The following is a 19,342-nucleotide window of genomic DNA, read 5'->3' as shown; positions in this document are numbered from 1 at the left end:
GTATGTAACTCACCGTGACAGGTATTGATGTTACTATATTGATCGTCTCTATACCAATAATCAAACCATTGTAGACTGAAAAATGACTTGAGCTTTGGAAAAAAGTCTTTCAGAAATCATTCTTTAACACCTTCATTGTTGGCAACTATTGTTGGGTGAACTAAAACATGGATGACACTACAGCTCAAGACGATTTGATTTCATTATCAAGGCTCTGAAACACAACCAAAACCTTATGGATTCAAATGCTGTGATGAAAGACATAGGGGTTTCTTAAAATAGATTTGCTAGGCTTCCCATAACACTGCACTGTGCACAAAGCTCTTACCATGAAGGGTTGTGTGACCCAGCTGCTCCCGGCCCAGAATGGCCAACACATCCTCGCTGCCCTTGTCACTTTACTGCCTGCTCACCACCACTTGCCTTTCGCTGCCATGTGCAGATGTCGCACATGCCTCCTAGCAACGGCTGCAGCTCCAACCCTGAAACACACAATCAAACACACACTCACACCTGTTCTGTTAGCACTTTTTGTGCAGCGAAAAACAGGCGTGTAACCACCTCAACGCGACTTAAAGCTGAACATGCATAAACAAGAGCATCTGTAGGGTATTTGGAGAACAGCCTTAGTGCTGAATCAAACTAATGAGAGCAAGTTTTAGCCATCTCGCACGATTTGCATGTTCATCCATCGGAAAATGTCACGCCTTTGAATCCACATATGTACACATCTCACAGTCGAAACAAGTCTGTGGTGATAGTTTGCATTATTGTGATTTTTTTGCCTTAAATTTGGCTCAGTCACTCTTTGGAGGAATATGAATTCCAATTAACTGGAGAAGGGGACAACAACAATACTATTTTAAAGTTGAATAGCCCAATTGTCAGTTATTTTGGGGAAGAAAAAAAAACATCCTGCCTTGGTAGTTTGGCAATTTTGTCACAGTCTTTAATCTGTGACTGATTTCCAATAAACACATTCAATTTCTGCCGGAAAGCTGGAAGTGAAATGCTTTCCACGCGCCACGTGAACTTTAGAGGCATCTGCACGGGTTTTGGGGTAAGTAGCAATTCCAGCATGTTATAACATTACCTGAAAGAGGTGAGCAAGTAAGAACTGTTGGGTTGTTTTAATTGGAACGAGCAAGCGTTGGTGAAGGCAGTATCCTCTAACGTTTGCTAGCAGAATCAAATCATGCGCAGAAGGTAACGTGGTGAGGATAAACCTCTGAATATTGTACTAGTTCATTTGGAGAGTCTGCGGACAGCTATTGAACAGGAGCTTTGATGTAGCCTTGACAGCACATTTTTAAAATGTAAGGTCCCCCACCCCTGCCTTCCAAGTCCAGCTGAGGCCTCCGCACAAGCCTCAGAACGCCCTCTCCAAAGACTTTTCCCCGCCAGCTTCCGTTAAATTACCAGAAGACTGTGGCGCGTCGACCTGATCTTGACCAAGGACCTTATTAACAGTTTGACAAGGGTCTTATTCCTTGGGTCTCGCCTCGAGAGAGCTGATTAGGCTAATAAAGCAGATCCACGGGCATGTACGGCACGTTGATTTGCCCAATTAGGGATGTGACAAACCCCAGACATATTCTATATGCAAGATGCTCCGCATCTCATGTTAGGATAATGACGCAAGGGAGGAACATTTCAAACTGGACTTGAAAGAAAAGGATTTAATATAACCCAGTTTTTCAGAGCAGACTTTGGCATGTGAAAGACTGGTTTGAATAGAATGTTTTATGGGTTTCTTCCATGAGAGAAAAATGAGCGAGGATCTTATTGACATCGAAAATGCTGTCAGGCATTTAGTTGCTTCAGTTAGTAGACAGTCTTTTGGTAAAGTTAAAACTTCTCTCTGCATAACAAAGCCTGGAGTCCCAAAGCCTTGGGATACAAAATATCGCACCACCGAACGAAACAGCGGATTGAAGAGATTATCCTCAGGGTCAGGTTAAAATGAATTTTTGAGCGCAAGAATCAAGCCCTGAGTTATGGAACCTAATTAGAGTGAATCAGCAGTAGGGTTTGGATTGAATATTGTGGTTTTATAGAAATAAAAGTCAAGTAAGACCAAACTAGAAAGTGTGTGCATGTGTGTGTTGCTAGGATCATTATCCAGGGTTGTAGGCGAAGGTGACATAAATCACTCCATGGTTTTCAGTCACATTTCACCTTGAGAGCACCTCGTACCGTTTTTTATCAGTATTAATGGTTGTTCCCCTCCTTAACTTCACCAGAGCTATTTCACACTTGGCTAACTAAGGAATGACAACGTCTCCTTGAATCTATATATAGCCTTTTCTTCCTAAATATTTTTAGATCTGGAATCTCAAGGTAAACTTGTCTTTCTTTTAATTATGTACGGTTGTCGCAAAGGTACATTACTACTGAGTTTTGATATGCAGTATTCCGACCTAATGGTTAACACAAACTCGGGCTTTGAGCGATACCAAGCTAACGGCACTTGAAAATTGTGGGACGTCAAAGTACCTAATTCGAACATGCTGAAAGCTGTCGTCTTCCACTGTGGCTTAGAATGATAAAGCAGAAACAAGACATCAAGCCCATGGATGAGATTAATAGTGAAACAGTGGTGAAAGAGCGACTTCACCAGGAGAGTGGAAACAGATCTCTTGAGTAAAGCCTGGAAATGATACTACCCAGGGCAGAAGATTTTCTGGCTGGCTCTCGTTAAGCTTCCGTAAAGACGGCCTTCACGTCTCACCTCATGTGGTCTTCGCAGGAGCATCAAGCCTGGTCATTATCCACTTCAAACTTTGACAAACGCTCAAGCACAATTTGCAAACTGCAGCTACAATGTATATTTTTAAAATGCGTTGCATACAAATGAAAACTTTTAATAACGTTGTTGTGCTGCCACCAAACAGGACTGAATTTTATACTGGAACTACAAAATGTCATCCATCGTGTTGTCACCTTCGACTTGGAAGATGAAGAAGAAGGTCTGTTTCACTCACTGAGTGTCCTTCCTGTTGGGATGCCAGCCCAGCACAAAGTAAATAAATTGCTTCTCACTTTAAATGAAAGCTCACATCATGATTCGGTCATTTAAAGGAGGAAATGTGCACTCGGTGAAGCCAATTGGGATAATATTTCCCAATGACACCATTTTTTCGTCCGCCACTGTAATGTAATTTAAATTTCTGCACATCCCTTCAGGTGAGCAAATGCGCCATGGGAAGGTAAACTTCATTTCCTCATTACTGTATATCTATACAGCGAATGCAAATGGTGACCCCTCCTCAAAATCAATTATCTGAGCTCTAACAGGAAAGAAAGCTAAATGCTGATAAGACTTTGCAGACCTATTTTTTTCCTTATTTTAAAGCAGAAAGAAAAGCGATTTGGTCCAATACCCTCAGGTAGAGTTTTTTCGCCACTTTAGGTAAGAGAGAATTATTCATTGGACCCTCTAAGGAAAAGGTCGATCATTGCCAATAAGACACAGAATTGTTGGCACTTTTCGGTCACGCTCAGGAGGATGCGCGGATAATGTGGATTTTATGCCATATGCTTGCCACTGTTTTTTCTTAAAGGCACGGTTGTCAGCTGGCGATGAATGACTTCACGGAGGGAGCATATTCATCAAGGCACAGAGGGACTGCCACGCCAGGTACGCTCGAGTTGTCAGAAGGCAACATTGCCTTTACCTCTATGATGCTTTCAAATTTGAATGCCTTTAACTGAATTTATGCTAAGTAACAAGCTTTTAGGGTGATTTGATCAATATTTAGTGGTGATAGATCAATCCTCCACTTGAAATAATATTTGGAAAAACTGGAGCTACTGAGAACTAGACTGGGCTGGGCTAACTCAATTTTTTTGCATTGTTAAAAGAGAATGATTTAATATTTTATGGCTGCAATACAATTAGTGGGATTCATACTTGGGTGATTTATACGTCAATTGCTGCTTTGTCAAGAAACGTCTTGAGGGAGAAAATCTGATAAATGTGGAAATGATGATTTTGTCCTTGGATGACATTTCTTTCTGAGATACTGTGATAACCTTCAGTTTCATTGGTTGGACATTTTTCTCAATTTTGTAATGTAGTTTCAATTTCATCGTAATGTTGTCTTTTTTGTCTTCGAATATTTTTGCGTAGCAATACACAGTTAAGTATTGTATTTTAGCATGTTTCATAACACAAGGTGAAAGTGTGAAAAAGTTTGGACAACTCAGCAGTAGACAAAGACCACCACTTCCTCTAAAGGACAATCATATCGATTTTTTGTGGGGGGTGCGGAATTTTAGCGCACTTCACAACCGTCATATGAACCTGACAAATTAGCCTCCTTATTCCTTTTGATTTCCAACACAGCACCATGACTCAAAGTCGTGCTGACCTTTTACAGGCAACATCTGTGGGGAGTTACGATTTATGTACGCCCGTGCGGGCTTCATGCCAGCACGCTGGATGCTGTTTTTCTACCATTAAACATGAGTTATATCACAGTTCCCATTTAATCATAAGCCCTTTTGTCTCCTTTTTTTCTATCCCTTGGCCAAATTGCAGACTTCGGATAATGATTCACTGCAAGCAACCCATCTGATAAATTACACCTCAAGTCACATTTAAAGGTAATGTTTGCGGGCCCCGAGGACGAGTCGAACAATTCCATTAAATGTTTTCAATTGACCTTCACGGGTGTTGCTTTCCGTAGTCAATGTTCCCAACAATCAATATTGCTGCAATTCAACAACTTTATATTTCACTTCTGTCAAAGACATAATCAGCGTCTGGCGAGATACTTAAAAATACAACGACCAGTTACTCTATTCTAAAGCAAAATTATTTAAATGTGAAATTTGACTAAAGTGGAATATACTGCATCTGACAAAAGGCATAAAAATGAGTCAAAACTGAAAAATGTCATGTCATGTATAATGTAATGGGATTATAGCTCGTATATTTAAACTACTACTTAATGCAATAGTATTTCATGTATCGAATCCATTTCCTCATGTAAATGCAATTAATAGCTACTTATGTGTCCTTCTTCCATGAAAGAAACACATCTGAGGCTCTCATATACCTCAAATTTGAGCTATTTTTGTAACACGTTAGTCCACCCTCACACCAGCCAAGTTTAATATCCCCAAACTATTTGAGTGTTTTGACAAGGGTGGACGGGCAAGCTTTGAGTGCAAAACTCACTTTCACGGTCCACCGCTGTGGCTGAGATACTTGCATTACCTACCATGGAGAGTTCCCAAATTGCCTTGACAGCAAACAAAGACAAAGTGTGTGAAGGAAATCCGTTTTGTCAAATGCAAGCAGATTCAGGAGGAAAAAAAGATTTCCGGTAACGAACACATTTGCAAAATTAGAAATGCATCAGGGCTAAATGGCCACCCAAGTGTGTTTGTTATTAATTATGTCAGTTTGAAAATGTTTTCATCTTGAACAAGAACATGATTTTGCGAGAGCGAAATTTAGGGCAAATTTCATGGCAAATAAATAAGGCAACACACTATTTTACGCACGGTTACGTTTAAAGAGCCGGACTTACACGAACTGAGGGTGTTCAAACACCTGATGCACAGTGTTATATTAATGGACTGAATCAGATAATGTACATTGTATTTAATGGAACATAAATTTGAGATCGGGGCATATTAGGTTTGCTTAACACTTTAATGGAACTGGACTTGTGTTAAAGGTCCTTTTTCTATTTCTCTCAGTGATTAAATGACTCTTAAAATATCAAAATGTTTTGCTTTGAAGAATTTTAACCGTTTTCGTTAGCTGTAACTTAAGGTAATTAAAGTTAGTGCACGTTTATTTTATCCAACGGTACCTTGCAATGAGAGTTCTTTCTTTGGCTGTGCTCATAACTTATTTCAAATCCTATTTCGCAAATGGGGAGGGAAATTAATGTTTTTTTAGGAAGTAAAAAAAAAAGATTTTAATGCAACATGCAGTAATGACAAAATTAGATATAATGTCCAATTTGAGCAGTTTTAGTGAGAGCATATTTGGTATGTAGTGTAATACAATTATACTGTAAATACATGGACTCAATAAGCTACAGTGAAATATTCTATTTCTTATCCGTCACAGAGGATAAAGAATATATGCCTATGCTTGCATTTAAGAAGCTATCATATCTGAAGGCAGCACTTTATTTATTTTTTTCATATACAACAGTCGAAACAATGAAGATGAAATTGCTGAGCAAGAACTTATATCTTCAGACTACTCTACAAAAGTAGACAGATTTTTTGTTGTTGAAATTTTGTACAAAAGTAGCGTCAGGGATGTTTTTGTTGTTGATATTTTAGACATTTTAATTTGATTTGATATGTGCTTCAAGTGAACTAATGGGATCAGAGCTCAACTATCATTAAAAGGTCGCTTAGTAATTACTGCTTACTGCAATCCTACAACTAAGAAGTACGTATTGAGGACTCTTGTGAGAAAAAACCTTAGGTAAAAGCAACCTACACGTTTGTTTTTCGTTTTTTCTCCTCACCCTCAATGCTAAATGCCTCCATTGCCAATTTATGGATGTTTCTCTTACCCACAGAGGGACCTTGGGAGATGAATGACCCTATTAAGAAAATAAATAAGAGCTTGTTCAGACACTTAGCTTGACCAAAAGAAAACATTAAATAATTACTGTAATTCACTTAAGGTTCTTTTTTTAAGATGTGTAATGATTTTCCGCTTACCGCCTTGCAACAAAAAAATGCATCCAATGAAAAGAAGCTTAAACAAACAACCTCCAAATGAAATGGGATTCTGCGTCAACATGCAAGAAAAAGACTTCAAAAGACTTACTATCACTTACTTACAAAAATGTTTGGCCAAATATTTGCATAAAAATAGCTTTACACATTGCTTTTCTGTTGGTAAAATTAGCCTAGTTTGAGTGTGTACAGCCCCAACAAATGGGGATCAGCCAATTTGATTACCTTAACGACTGCTTCAAGATATGGATTTTATTTGTTCCACGGCCAAGTTTGTACCTCAAATCACTTCGCTATTTTTAAGTCTTATCAGAATTTTTTTAAGTACTAAAATGGCAATGCAAGTCCACCCAACAACAGCAACAAAAAAACGGCTTGTCAAGTCTTCACGTACATTTTGACACACAAACAGCAATTCGAATCAAACACTAGATAGTGAATTTCAAACATGAATGGGAACAGTGTATTAGAATAAAGTACAGAGAACTGAAAAATCTTCTAATTTCTCCTGTGTTACATCACCAAGCCCAGGATGTAGCATTGAAGTCGACAAGGTAGGTGGGCTGAGCAAATTAAAGGGGCAACTTTTCTTTTTCCTCAGCGGTATCAAATCAAACGATCTATCCAAGGTGGCTGACGGTCACCATCCATCTTTCCGAGCTGAATGTCCGCAGGACACGGCGCCACCCACCTCTCGCTTACCTCAATCGCAGATCAAACGTACCTTTTGAAGAGTGCACTTCCTCTCTACTTTCCACAGGCTAATGAATCAAACCGACCTGTTAATTATTCCGCTTGTAGGATGAGAATTTGAAATACATCACAGGGTTTTTTTTGGGGGGGGGGATACGATTCGTGTTTGATTCAGATTTTTAAATGTCACTACACTAGGAAGATAAGAAATGTTCATGTCTGCTAACAAAGGTACACCAGCAGCGAGGGAATCTTGGTACAGAAAAGCAAAGTAAAAATCTCAAAATAAATAGAGAAATAAATGATTTTTTAAAAAAAAGATAGGATGAAACAGCAATGGTGGGTTGAGGCACTCACAGACCAATAGTGCAATTAGTGCAGTTATTTTCAGATGAGCTCCACTAATGTAGTAAATATACAGTTATTGGAAGGTAATTACAACACAGTGATGGGTTAATTATTCAGGCATAGTGTGAGTATGCGGTGTTCAACTAAGAGCTGCGAACAAGCACCCTGTACAGTACTTCCATAGTTGATATAATGAGTCAAAACAAATGCATATAACAAAAGAAAAAAACATAACGTACCACACAAGCTCAACCTGCAGAAGTAAACTTTTTGTATCTTGAGAAACAGGGAGATGGATAATGAACTATCCATTTTACACCGTCAACAAGCCGCAAATGAGTTGGAAATGCCAAAAATGAAATAGATTTAAGGACGCCCCTGTTCTTGTTTTAGATCGATACTCGCCTCCTGAGTCATGATGTTAAATTAGAAACCAACGCCAAAACACAATCGATTGCACAGGCTGCCGTTTGTTCTTTTCATTTTCCTTCCCCTAGAGGAAACTCTCTTATATCATTATTTTACAGTGTAGCATTAATATTGTTCAAAAAACAAAGGACTGGAATCAAAGGAAATAGTATGGAAGTCAAGAAAGTATGAAGACATTGTGAACCTTTAACTAACTAGTGGTGAGCTGAGGAGCTTGTCTATACAAATCAACTTTTTCTACCACTGACATGATCAGCTATGGAATCCGTGTGCGGTCGATTGGTCGCCGGTCTTTTGGTCGCCGGTCTTTTGGTCGCGGTCTTTTGGTCGCAGTCTTTTGGTCACCGCGACAACGGGCGACCAAAACACCGGCGACAAAAAAAGGTAAAACAACATGGTCTACGCATCAATAAAAGCCGACAATGGCCATGAGCAGTTTCACTGAGCCGACGTATGAGTGTATAAGACTTTGTATGTACATGCATTGTCCCTTTAAGAAGCTACGCCAGTCAGGGTCTTAACAAGTTCTCCAACAAAAAACAATAAAAGTCTGGGAAATTTGGAGCTTTTTTTAGCCTAATAATTACTAGGGCATTAAGTATGACTAAATAGTAATTCGCAGTTTGTATTTAGGGAATTTGAGCAATGATTTAAATGGTAATTATCACTTACCTTCCGGGCGACCAAAAGACCGGCGACCAATCGACCGTGTACCATTGAATCAACCAAGTGGCATTCATCCCAAGAGTGTCCACCGTGTATTTTTTAATGAAAGTTGCTTACTTATATATTTTGCTGAACTAGTTCAATCCACACAAGTGCGCAGCAGTCCTTCTTATAATGAAACATTCCCTCTTCTTCGTGAATGTGTCCAAATTTTAATCTTTGCATATTGATAGAGGGCGTCCAAGGTCAAGTTCAGTTGTCTTAGAATTGGACAAGAAAATATTCTAAGAAGGTTTAGGAATTCGACACGGTCTGTTTCTTATCTGTTTAAAATGTTAATGACAGTTCGAAATTTACCACGTTTAACCTATTATTGAGTGACACCTCACACATTCAGACTAATGCTAAAATGATCAATGATCAAGCCAGCCACATGGAAGATTTTTTTCTTACATGTGATGCCATCAGACATTCCCAAGGCTTTTGCCACCCTGAGAAACATGTGAAATTATGGTGAAATATCCTGTAAGAGTGAGCAACGATGGAAGAATTACTCTTGGTTTCCTAGTTCGCAGTTCAGAATTAGCCCTATAACTTCGAGTGACAGCAGAATATAGCCAACATCTCTCATTGAATCAATTTGTCTCTGCGGCAGGTGGACAAAAAAGCAGGTCAGAACATCCGAGTTAACCTAGCGCAGCATTCTCTAGGGAGTTGGATTGGGTGTGATATTTGTCAAGCCAGTCCAATCAGACATGGCCAGAAAAACCAATCAACAGCCGTAACAAGATATCGTGAAAATTGCAAAATACCAGTCAGATATCTTATTTCCGTTTTTCTTTCCCCACTTGGTCCAAGGTTAAGATGGTCTTGATAAAATTGTGCTGTTTTTAGCTCGACGGAGGCTCCAGATTGGGGAACATCTGCGACATTGGAAAGTCACTTACTGGTGTCTGAGGTGCAAGCTGGGGAATGAGGCAACAGCAGACTGCGTCTCTTCCTTTCGGATGAATCAATGCAACATGGTCCCTAACTATTTAGGCCAGTCAAGATAAAAATACCTTATACAGTACAGTGTACCAGAACTGTGCATTGACAGATAGACTATTGTAAGGGCGCGCCAGTCTTGACAGGCATCATAACTTAGATAGGGTTTGCACTGCTGAAAATGGAAAATTCTGTAACCAATCAGAGTTGGTACACAACCTCTTGTCCACACAGACTGGGGGGAAAAAATACCACTAAAAATATACATCAAATGGCGTGCCTTCTATCTTTAGTAGACCGAAGCACCAAAAACAAAACAAAGCTAATATAGATCTTACTACCTCTACATCTAAACTACATCTTTGCTCTTTTCCGATGTTTATTAAAAAATATCAAAACACTACTGAATCACACAATATTGAGCTGACTGCATCTATAAAGTGAATTTTCACTAAATAAAAGAAGAGTGATGTTTTCCCCTGAGTGGAACACAAAAATGTGATCTGGCATTTGCCTGCCGAGTAATAAAGCTTAAACGCCAACAGGGTTTATTAAGGCAGCGATCCCATTGTGGCAGATTGTGATGAATCACATATTTCAAATCTCTCGCAGTCTCATCTTGTTGTTTGCAGCAAAACGGCTGCCAAGGCGTCAACCCACCGACTGGGCCCGGCACCTTTACTCAACTTCCAAATTGGCTACAAACGCACACAGACACTCCCACACACACACTGGTGTTCCTGGTCTGCCCTCACAAACATGCATTTGCAGAAAAAAACCCTCCATTCCCGACATCTGATCCCATTCGACTATGTCATTTACTATGTGGATGCCATACTCGGTCGAAGGAAAGGCAGGTGGCTAAATTACTCTCGTCTTCGGGGCAACACGAGGCATGTAAATGACAAGACAGCAAAGATAGGGTTGCGAAATACGTGTTGAAGCCAATGTGCCATGTTTCATAACCATGGACTGAGGTGCCTCGAGATAAGGGTTGATTTAATTCCGTGAAATGAAACTCAAAACTATCATGTCAAATTATCTTTTCTAATTGAAATGAATGGAGTTCTTGGTTGGGCTACTGCACGTATAACTGTTTGCTTGCCTATTCATTCATCTATGTCTGCTCACTCATGTGAGATATAGCTGTCCTCTTTCATATAATAATTTTAGCAATAATTAGGTTGTTTAACAAGTAGTGGGAAAGATGCTGACAATTTGTGAGTTGTTTGGCTGCTTCTTGTCTTTTGAATCAGATTTATTTATCTCTAGAAAGGACATTATATTAGGTGCAGGATCTGGGCTCTATGATTGTAAGATACAATATGCAGCGATTAAAGTATGTATTTTAAACATTGCAGGCCATTTTCTGAAATCAATATCAGAAAATGAGTGGTATTAACAGTACTTAGTTACCTGGTGTGGTTGTTCAGTACTTAATTAAATTGTGGCATGCTGTCCCCATCCATTTTCCATTTAAAAAGAGTGGATTCGGGGCATCATTTAAAAAGGTTTGCACTGCTGTTACTTAAAAGCCTGCTGCGATTGAGAAATTGCCCCGCAGGGTCTTTGTAGAATTCTTCATTCCAAACAATTAGGGTCAAAGTTCTTTTATCAACTTTTTTTTTCCTCGTTTTTTTCTTTCTCTTCTTTTTCTTATGGATATGATTGAATTAAAATGCATCATGGGATTGCATTAGCATATAATTATGTTGTCACTATCTTTTCAGCTTCTCTAGATTCTGATAAACAAAAGCACAAAAATGACACCCCCAAGCCTTCCTTTCGCCAAGCTCCTTTTGCCTAACAGGTCGACTAATGGCCACTTAATAACCATCACCATGGTACCCTCGGTGCTTCAGCTGAGTGACAGCACTCAGGCGCCTTTATTACATTTTTTTATATTTTTTTACCCATGTCTTTTTGAAGCTTCAGACTATTTGAACCCAGAGACGGAGCGATAACGTCAGTGCAAGAAAGAACTCTCGAGAACAATTGAGCAAAAGCACTTGGTCACAACTATGTTGAAGCCTGTGGAATTATGCTTGGCATTCCTGGGATATTTAACAGTTAATTGGCAAAATGTGGTCTTTCATACACATCAAATTGCTCTTTAAACAATTTATTCCCAATCCTTCCTTTGGCAGCCATGGAAGTGATTATTTGGCCAGTAATGTTGGGTAAGAGTCACGGGAATATGACACAAACCTGGTTTTCCTGCATTTTTTCCGATGTGACCACACAACGATTGCATATTTACTTGTTCATTTTTGTAAATCTGAATATTCATACGGTTGTTTTCATAGGGTTTAGAGCACCAATGAATAATCAGCAAAGCTTCAATAATAATCCTAAATCCATGATACACAAATGCCTACTTGGTAGTCTCATTAATTAAAACAGACAGAACATCTTCACTTTAGACTATCTAGGCTAGATACCACAATACTGTAAGTACAGTATTTCCTTTACACTTTATTTCCTTTTTATACCTTTTAACAAAGTATGCTTTCATCTCTTTAAATATATCAATGCCTATGGACGATCTACAAAATATTAGATTCCTGACATTCATTCCTCTTTATAACATACATGAGACGCACATCATGAACTGTAATAGTGTCGCACTAAATCAGTGTACGATCTGCAGGAGCTACACTTCCATCTTTCAGGAGCGGAAAAAAAGCTGATGAAATTTGGCCCCTCAAGCCTCAGCTACGTACATTTCCGCATGCTCTGATTTGCCACAGAGTATGCCATTACTGCGAAACGTGCACTCTAACTCTGCAACCTACTTTTGAAGCAGCAAGGGCTTATTCCTCTAGGAAATCTTTATTTCTTCTTTTTTTTTTAAAGGCGCTAACCAGATATTTACTTTTATCTTTTGGTGCTGCCGCTGTAGCAGCTGAAACATTATTGTTAGGCATTCTCACAGGATGCTGATTAAGAGGCATGCAGCATATGGATTTTGCTGCGAAACAGCAATGCAGAAAATAAGTACAGGCTGTGAACAAGGTATGGCTGAAAGAACTCATTAGTGTACTGTCACTAGAAATGTATTCCACAAAAGTAAGTTGCTCCAAAATGATCATGTATTTACTCCGAATGATAAACGTGTTAACCTATTTATGGCAGTGAGACATCATGACAACAAATGCTTCTTTCTCGAGAAAGCATGTCGGTAAAATCAATGTTGCCGCTCTTGACATTCATTCAAAATTGTTGTCTATAAGTCCATTTGTGAGTCAAGTGAGACATCATTTGAGGAACAGATATGTGATTACAACACCTGTGATTGTTATAAATTGCACAGCGGGTGACCTTTAAGCAACCATTACGCATTACAAATCAACAATTGGCTTAGTATACTACAGCAATCCAAGTCTGTCTACAGTTAGTAAAATTGTTTATGCACTTGATCTGTATTCAATACAAATACATTTGCATATGCATATGCGTATATATATATATATATATATATATATATATATATATATATATATATATATATATATATATATATATATATATATATACGTATATGCAACATTTTGTCCTAAGCTTGTCATTAAAATACATCAAAATCATTGAAATTTGTTGGATTACCCTGATTTTGCAAAATGTAACTGCGGTCAGCAACAGTTTAAGAGCTCAATATTGACACCTACCAAACTAAAATGGATCAGCAACTAGTGTTTAGTGACTAAACTGAATTATCAGAAGGTCTCATCCGTTCAAATATTTCCACAGGAACAAATGTCAAAACTTCCAGTGTGACAAAGGAGCTTGAGTGATATACTCTATTTTCAACGAGTGATGTGATAGTGCGGCGGATGGGGGGGTTAGGTGTTAGTGAACTCAATTAACATGTTTTGTTCAGCTGCTCAAATGGCAAGGTCTCAGCGCGGTTAGGCATATTACGAGTTGTCACTAAAGAAAACAGGAATAGAAGTGGAATCTCTAAAGAGAATCTCTCAACCACTTTGCAAGTTGAATTAAAAAGAAAAAAGGTGCACACATACACTGATGTAATTACAATACAACAACCAAAATCCCACTTTTGCAGGATTAAGGGTTTAAATAACAGTTTTGCTTTTTGTTCCATTTAGTTATAGGTAACAAGTATTCCAAAAGCATAAACAGCACTCTCTTTGGGACAAAATCTATTCAAGAAATAGTTAACGACCTGGAGATGAATCATTGTCTATTACAATATTAATGAAGAAAAGCACCACTTGCCATTTTACTGTTAACCTTTGTATTAGCCTTTTAATGAAAAGACAAATCATGTGATCATTCTATGGTTGCGGGAGGGTTAAGAGTAATTTTTCCTTACTTATCTGCTTTGAAAATGGTGAGGAGAAGCAATTGGAGATGTTAAACCTATTTATTGTCGTCTGACTGAGGGGATTTCGATCCATAGCTAATTTGGAAGTTAGTTACTAGATAAGCTACCAACATGCGACATGTTTTCTGTCTCTACCCTTCTTTCTATTTCACTCACTGAATAAATTGTGGCCAAACTCTGGGACAACGAGAAAAATCTAATTTTCGGTAGATGACAGTTTGAAACAATATCTAGATGTATGTTGATCTGTGTCAGTCATCGAAAGAACAGCAGGTGACCTTCTGAAATTATCCTCATCATGTCGATTTGCTAACATTTTAACAAAAGTGGACCATGGCATATATGTATATTTATATATGTGGGCCACAGACATTTTGGAGGAGCAAGAAAGTCTTTAGAGGCATTTTCTAGAGCCGCCTGCTAGCAGCTAGAACATTACCACAAATCCAGCCTCTTGAGGACAATATTTATATACAGGTTTGTCTAAAATAGTGGCAGTTTTACCATTGTTGGATAACAATAAAAAGCGCAAGACTCCATCTCTTCTGGTGTGGAGCTCGCAATGCTTTCTAAAAGCAGATATATTGAGTGCCATGCTGCTTTGGCGTTCTTCCTGTTAAGTCATCGCGCACATAACCACGTGTTGTCATGCTCGTGTAATTTGGAATAACGACAGCTTGATCTCACATAGCGAGGCAAACACCATTGCAAATCCTATTTAGATGATTTACTATGAGTATTTTTTTCTCATTTGGTTGGGGGTGCACAACTCTTTTGTTCCATCTACGGATTGTCCCCTTGGACTGTATCGTACGATCATTCATAGGGATAAACGGCAAATAAGAGATGCCGGGGGGGCTAAGTGCAGATTTTGATTCTGAAAATGCATCAGCGATGGCATCTGGAATGAAAAGTGTCAAGCCATTTTTAAACGTCAAAAAGGCTGCGATATAAATCGGGCTAAATTTGCTGTTACCGAATGCGAGATCGTATTTGTGGCAGCTGTTTTCATCCAAAGACTTCAGGCTACATATCTGTCCTTTAAGTACAGAAGAACGAATGTTGTTCCCAACGAGGGAACACAAGAACACTGCTCATCACACGAGCAGCGAACACATTAAGAAGTAACCTCACAGGGGCAATCTTTGAGAAAGAGCAGGCCACTCGGCATTCAGAGGCGCGCATCTCCTACGAGCATGGCATTAAGTCAAATGCCCCCCCCCCCTCGCCCCACCGAATAATTTGCCGAGCCTGACCTCTGCTGAGATGATACCCGCCGAACATCGGGTACGCGGCAATGGGGAGCAAGACGAGCAAACTGAATGAATCATGAGGTTAAGAGTAAAATGAGGTGTACACCTTCTCACTCAACCCTTTCATTTTCAGTGTCTGGATAAGACTAAAGAAAAAGATGAAAAGATTGCATCATGTAATTACTAAGAGTTGACGCAATAAACTAACTGCTACCACTACAAACAATGACATTAATACGTAAAGTATATTTATCTTAGTTGTATTGCTCGTGGAAAATGATAAAAACTCAAGTATAATTCCTGACAAGTATTTTGTTTAACAGGTTTGTTGTTGACCGATAATGTTTTTATTATAAAGAATGAATGTGTGTCATAAATCGGCAATTCAAATTCAATCATATCGCCCCAAATCACCCATATAAAATCACAAAGTTCTTCACACTGAATCAAAATATTCAATCAAATATAACTCCATATTGTTAAATAAAAATAATAGTACAAATAATAGTGATCAAATCACAAAATGAGAGATGTAATTACAAACAAAGAAGGATCTATAAATGTGTCCAGTGTACAGTAAACTGTGCTTTGTGTATATTTAACGCAGAGTCAAATTTAAATTCACTCAATAATAAAGAGGAATTTACTGAGTGGGTTCAAGGTTGCAGCCCATCGCGACTGTTCCAATTTAATTAAAAACCTAGCTCGGCTAAAAATACAGAAACTGATAACTGAAATAATGCCAGGTGGGCGGCTTGATTGAGTAAGGATTTTTCTGTCATGCTGGAAGGCAAGGTAACCCACGCCTTTGCAAAACCTTCTTTCTATAATCCCAGCAGAGGCCCCCACTCCACTGAGAGATCAGAAAAGAGCAAGCAAAAGAAAGGAATGAAGCCATCTGCCAATTACCTGCCCCCTCCCAATAAAATACGCTCAATGGCTGAGTGACAGCGGTCCACCCCCACGGACCTGAGTGGGCTGTCATTAAACGCTGAGAGTCGCAAGTTCCATCAGTTACATGCGACTCAGCCACCGAGCGCTTTGACGTCGTAGGCGGCGTGGCAATAAAACACTATTAGAACTGCGCCGCTTAGCAGCGCCGTTAATGGGATTATTTCACCGTGGGTTATTACGCCTCCAGGAAACTAATTCAAATTTGAGAGGGAATGCGGAGGAACCACAACATGTTACGGAAAGCTGGTTCGTATCCAATTTCGTATCCTCAACGTTTCCGGTGAATGGAAGGCTTTAACCTTGCTGGTTCCAAGACCACCGACCGAATAATCATTCCTCTGAGGGAAGATGTACTCGTATCCTTAAGGAGAGTACAAATACTTTTGTAAAAAATAGACTGTACAAGAAGCGGAACATGAGTTGGCGAAGATATACTACATTATTTGTTGAAAAACAAAAACAAACTTGTACTGCAGAAAGTTCTGAGAAAAAAAACTACAGACAGCCCAATATTAGGTTGAATTTAAGCTTAATAAGTTGCCTATTTTGGAAAAAACGTTTAAGTGTCAAAATATCAATAATCAAGGCAAACAGTGTCTGATGCAGCAAAGCAGCCCCAAATTGCAACACACACATTCATTATTTTATAGAAAAACATTGTTCTGTGCATGTATACATTTACGCTTGTAAGAAAACGTAGAGTGCCTCATCTTTTCACCCTGGTAAATGTATAAAGGTTTTAACTGCCCACATCTTCTCAGAATTCAGCACAGAATGTGCAATCAACCTAAGATTTACAATAAGTGTGTGGGGGTTCAACTCAAGAGCCGGTATGACGTGAGAACCGTAATGACTTTAAACTGTGCCACTTTTGTGGAACTCCCATGCAACATGGCAGCGAGAAGTGGCACCAAGTGGAAAGAGAAAAGGAAGGCGACAAATTGCTCTCCCCTGCTGATGCGAGTGTCCACTTTTAACGGAACGTTTAGCGCTCATACACAGGAGATAATACCAAGAGAATGACATCTTTGGCACACAATGCTAGGCATTGCGAGGATCGGAAAGCTACCACCTGTGTCTACTCAGCTGCTGTCAGCGTCGAGCACTCTACCAACAGCAGAGTTTTGTTGGCGGAACACAATATTGACGGAACGGTGCCAGAACAAACGGCAGATAAGATCTAAATGAATAGTGTATCAACGCATCAAAACATAATGACCCGAGGAAGCTAATCACAACAGCGAAGCGTTATTAGTAGTCTTTATTTTTCGTGTGTCAAAGGGCCTTGAACTCAATTCCCTTTGTCCCGCTTACGGATCGATCCTCTACGCAAATCTCATTAAGTGCTCCAGTAAAGAGCCTCATGCATTCTCTTTTGTCCCGCGTGGACAAGCAATGCAAGCCTGTGGCCCCTCAAGGAAAATCAATGGCAAAGACAATGGCGGCTCTATGCCAGACCCTCCAAGATAGGGACTATCAGCACAAATATAGATTCAAGTGGAAATTAAATATGCTAGAAACAATGCACTGAATTAGACAGTAGGCAAAAAGAAGACTTTGTTTGTTGAAATGCCGAAAAATACAGAAGTAAAAGTTCAACCGCCATCCTTTTTGTAGCGCTTGCTAAAAAGAATATAATTTCTTATTTTTATGCTGTTTCACTATGAATTTCCAGCATAGTAACAATTTCACTGCTACAAAACTCATGTCCATGATTTTTTGAGCGATTGTCCCACATTGTAGTTCTTCTAGAAAATGGCCAAATTTTCATAAGACCAAATGTTCTATAGAAGATTACTAAAGATAAATAAATAAATAATCTGTGCTTTCATTTCATTTTCACAATCTACTGTTTATACAATATGTATTTTGACAATTCTATGGCTCTCTCTCTCTCTGAAAACGAGTTAATAAAGCAAAGTAAAATGATTTTTAAGGAGGCCATCAATTACTTATTCGGAAGGGCATGCCTGTATTACGGTAATATATGTATGGACTGTCGAATGAGGTTTTATTGGTTCTCTGCAATGGTAATTCTTGTTTATTCAACTTGTGATGACGTCAATATTTGTTTATATGCACTTGACCGCGTTTCCTCCGAGCGACATAAAGCAGGATCCGTGGTCAAACTCTCCAGGGAAAACTCATTCCGCTCCCCCCGCACCTCCCAAATTACACTGCCAATTACTCGGAGTGAAGCACCGTGCCACGGCAGGTTGCTGTCAAATTATTTTTTCTCATTTCCTCTTATCTGCCCAAGGAAAACAAGATATTTCACACGCTTATGCACATACGCCATGAGAACTCTGAGTGTTTTTGGTGGAAGACTGCAGAGAAATTATGGCTCATGCCGAACCCAGTGGCAGATCTTCTATTCTGGCCTAAACACTGTTGGAAAAGTTATCTACATTTAAAAACTACATTCTAATACTTGGGTTTCTTTGTGTGGGTTGTAGATAAAGACCATGAAAGGAGAATATATCTTGTTTTCTCTGGAACTATTGTCGTCTTGTGTGAAGACAACCCAAGACCCAAATTAAATTAAGACCTCATGACTTTGTCGTGTAATCAGCGACGCCGATCGAAGTTAAATTTAATAACATTTAAGGCAAAATAAACTATAAAAAGTGCTGATTTCTTATTTGTGTACCGTTTCATCCATCACATTTTATAACAGCGAGACAAGTTTCCATTCGTTATGTATTATTTTTCCATGAATGTCCAAGACAGCTCCTTTGTGCTCAGAATATAATGTATTTTTCATTGAAATATGACAAGTGCACAATGTGGTCTTTAGCTTCAAAGAAGAAACAGTAGCTAATAGCGTATACCCAGCAGCCTAGGAGGCAAAATGAATTTAAAATCAAGAAGAACAAATGGATCGGATTAAATTTGCAATGCTGATGAAATGACAACATCACGAAATAAAGTATAGCAAACATTT

The 19,342-nt window shown here is 39.0% G+C and overlaps 1 long non-coding RNA gene across 1 annotated transcript in view; it reads right to left on the bottom strand.

The window, feature by feature from the left end:
- Window positions 1–332: 332 nt before the first annotated feature.
- LOC144091895 (uncharacterized) overlaps window positions 333–19,342 on the bottom strand; it is a 74,180-nt gene continuing 55,170 nt past the window's right edge. Inside the window, exon 6 of the long non-coding RNA XR_013305911.1 lies at window positions 333–482. This is a non-coding gene — a long non-coding RNA (uncharacterized LOC144091895). The remainder of the gene's footprint in view (window positions 483–19,342) is intronic.

Source organism: Stigmatopora argus, chromosome 17 (assembly GCF_051989625.1).
Source record: "Stigmatopora argus isolate UIUO_Sarg chromosome 17, RoL_Sarg_1.0, whole genome shotgun sequence".
Classification (NCBI taxonomy): domain Eukaryota; kingdom Metazoa; phylum Chordata; class Actinopteri; order Syngnathiformes; family Syngnathidae; genus Stigmatopora; species Stigmatopora argus.
This window is presented reverse-complemented; position numbering and strand designations above follow the sequence as displayed.